Here is a 3,834-nt window from a genome sequence, read left to right on the forward strand (position 1 = left end):
TTCTTACTGTTTTCATGTCAAAACAGAGACACTAATGTATAGACAATAATATTACAAAATTTTAGGAACTGGAATGGACCAATTTGGAGTTCATATGCATTTTCTATGAATTATACAAATTCTAGGGTTTATTTTCATATTAAAAATCCAATTTCCAATTCATTTTATCAATTTAACTCTGTATTGGACTGGGTCTTAATTTCCAGAGAGATCAGGGGTTGCAGGGTAAAATTCCTAAGACCCAGTCAACAGTCTCCGAGGATGGCGGGTTGATTAGTGATTTCCTAGGGGGCTCTTTAACGAAAAGTACTCGCGAAGGGGTATCTAGGGTTTTCGGCTGTAGGATTAGATCTGGACAGCAACCAAAAGAGCTTGAGCTGATAACTGATCACGCGCGTTGGATCAAGATCTAACGGCCTACGACAAAAGAGACGAAGAGGTACACGGGCGATTTAATCCAAGCCATCTGCTGGCCGATCAATGGCCATCAGCCCATAACCCACCGCAGCCGTTCATCAGAGAACGAGCGGTCACCACATGTCGTCCAGCTCCCGTCACCGAGCCCCAACAGCACACGCGCACCCAAGGCGACGGAAGGCCACCCGCGACGGCGCGCCATTAACGGACAGGGCACCCCACGTCACAGCAGTCCAAACCGGTTGATACTAGCCCTATCGCGATGCTGCGCTCAAGGCAAAACTAGTCGTGGATTGCTTACCGGGAATGGAGGAGTAGACGAAGCAGTCCACGGTGCCGCGCGGATCTACGGTGGCGCGCCAGAGCCGGTGAGAAATTGCCGATGGTATGGTGGAGGTCGCTCTCGCCTGAGGTTGGCACCAAACTCCCTTCACCAGACGACCCTCCGGTGCAGTCCCAAGCAATGACAGGCCGGCGAGGAGACGAATCCCGTGGCGATGTGGATTTCTCCCCATTTCTCCTCGTTCTCCCTCAGTGAACTCTCTTGGTGGCTCTTGCGTGAGATAGCAGAAGGGGGGACGGAAGCGCCCCAGGGTTTTACTCCTACGGTTGGGCTCGGTCAGCGGCGGTTTCGTGGAGCTCGCGCTGGTCCTCTCATGCCGAAAAGCTCGGCACCAGTTGCACGCGAGTCTGTTGGAGGAGGAGGTTCTGACGCGCCGGGCCCACCGACCGGCGAGACATTCATGCGTGCGTGTGTGAGTGATGAGCGGCTGACAGTGGGGGCACCATGTCAGTCATCCAGGGCTGAGGGCGCGCGCGCGGGCTGCGGGTAGAGAAAAGGCTAGCTGGGCCGGAATGAGCAGAAGTGGCCCAGTTATCTGTTTTTCCTTTTTCTTTTCTGTTTTTCTTTCTTTTTCCTTTCCACTTGATATCACAATTTGAATTCCAAAAATTTGTTATGAGTTTTCCCATTTATTTCAAATATGCAAATTTAAATACTGGTCTAAATTAGTTTTTTTATTTGTATATTTATTTTCTCTATATGTTATAGGATTTTCCTTCTCTTCTCAAATTATAGAATTTCCTTTAGAATTTAAATTCCAATTTGGGTACCAACATATTTATTTTTACATTATTTTTATATTGTCACAAAATGCACAGAAAGAAAAACCTCAGCATGATGCATATTCCATTTTAGTATCTTTTATTTTAACTAATCACCCTTAATTATAGGTATGCTCTTGTTATGATGAATATATGGCACACAACATAAGGTGATTTACTATATCCTCATCGTATACATTTTTGGGTATTACATTAAGCTAACTTTCAACAAAAAAATTCTGAGAGCCTAACTTCCGACGACTTCCTAGAGTTTAGGGCTAACTTCCTAGAGTTTAGGCTCTAGGAAGTTAATTGGTTTGGTGTAGTGATCTCCATACAAACCCTAAACCCTAGACTCAAAATGTGGCTAAAATTGAGCAAGAATGAACAAAAATTGGCAAGAGAAACAGAAACCAACTTTTCTTAGCAACCTTCTTACAAAAAATAAAGATCAAAACCTCCACCTTGTATTTTGTGAAATCTGGACCTCCAAAATCACCTCCAATGGAAGTTGGCTGCGAACTATAGTTCTTGTCGGGAAGGATGAAGGAATATTTATACAACAATGGATACAAGCGGTTGGATAAGGCTACCTAACTACTTTCTCTCTAACACATGGTGAAACGCTAGATACAAAATGTGGCTAAAATTGAGGAAGAAAGAACACAAAAATGGCAAGTGAAAAATAAACCAAACTTTCCTGGCAACTAATAAACAAAAAATCTTAATTACCAAACCTATCTTCCTCTCTCTCTCTCTCCGTACAAACACATGAACCATTCATTAAACAACTAAATATATATTGGATAAACTGAATTAAGAACTAAACATCAAAAGGAGAGAGAGGATAGACAATATCTAACCATCTTAATCAGCCTCGTTTGAATAAATAGGTAAAAAACCTAGCTATACTCTTCTCTCTAACACGTGGTGAAAGCCTAGATCTAAACAAAAATTGAGCAAAAATGAACAAAAATTGGCAACTGAAATTGAACCAACCTTTCATAGCAACTAATAAAAAATTTTGATTGCCAAACCTATTGTTCTCTCTCCATACAAACGAACGCACCATTCATTAAACAACTAAATAGTCATGGATAATCTTATTTGAGAACTAAACATAAAAAGGGAGAGATGATAGACAAAATCTAACCATATTAAGCTACCACATTTGAGGAAATAGAGAAAATAACCAAGCTATACTCTTCTCTCTCACATGGTGAAACCCTAGATCTAAAATGTGGCTAAAACTGAGCAAGAATGAACAAAAATTGGAAAGAGAAACATAAACCAACCTTTCTTAGCAACCTTTTTTCCAAAAAAATGAAGATCAAACCCCCCCCCCTTGTATTTTGTGAAATCTGGACCTCCAAAATCGCCTCCAATGGAAGTTGGCTGCGAGCTACCGTTCCTATCGAGGAGGATGAAGGAGTATTTATACAACAAAGGTCACATGTCGTTGGATAAGGCAACTGCTAGTGGAAACCTATTTCCACTATCAGTTGGTTAAGGGAATCGCCAGTGAAAATTAGATTATCACTGGTAGTTTACTTACACCAACCACCAATGGGATTAGAAGATTCCATTGGTGGTTTTGTTAAGAAAACCACCACCGGAAATAGGTTTTCACCCGTTGTTGCCTAATCAGGCCCACTAGTTTATTATCACTGGCGCTCGATAACCGAAGCCACTAGTAAAAAGAAGAACCCACCACAGGCTTAGAGCTCTTTTCTACTAGTGGCACTCGGCAAAGAGCCGAATTTCGGCAGTGAATGAAATTGTTGACTTATCTTGAGTAATGCTGGTTAAATGCTTTAAAATAACTAAAACAAAGTATAAATACAAAATATGTGACCTAAGTGTAGGGTTACTTACTACACGAGGGTCGAAGGTTGGAGCCCAGTGGAGACGCGGCTGCAGTACGTCACCGTTCGGCGGTGGCGGGCGGCCATCAGAGGCGAGGCGATGAGCCTAGAGATGAATGGTGGCGCGGTGACCAGCGACTAGGTTTCACCGCAATACGCGCCGCTAGATGCCAGTACCACAAGCTGGTCGGTGCGTCGGGTAGAGGAGGGAGGGCGCCGGGGGATGGGGGTGGGCGAGTACTGGCCTGGCCAGGACCGGGCAAAGGAGAGAGGTGACGTTTGAACGGCCGAGCCATCGAGCAAGGGTGTGCAGACGTGCGCCTGCGTGGCTAGGGTTGATGGGCTGCACTCGGAGCTGGGCCGAGTTGGATATAAACACTTCGGGCCCAAGAGGAAGTCCGTGCAAGTGCAAGGTGTCGGCACGCCTACACCCCACCATACTAGAAAA

This window comes from Zea mays, chromosome 6, assembly GCF_902167145.1.
Source record: "Zea mays cultivar B73 chromosome 6, Zm-B73-REFERENCE-NAM-5.0, whole genome shotgun sequence".
Lineage (NCBI taxonomy): Eukaryota > Viridiplantae > Streptophyta > Magnoliopsida > Poales > Poaceae > Zea > Zea mays.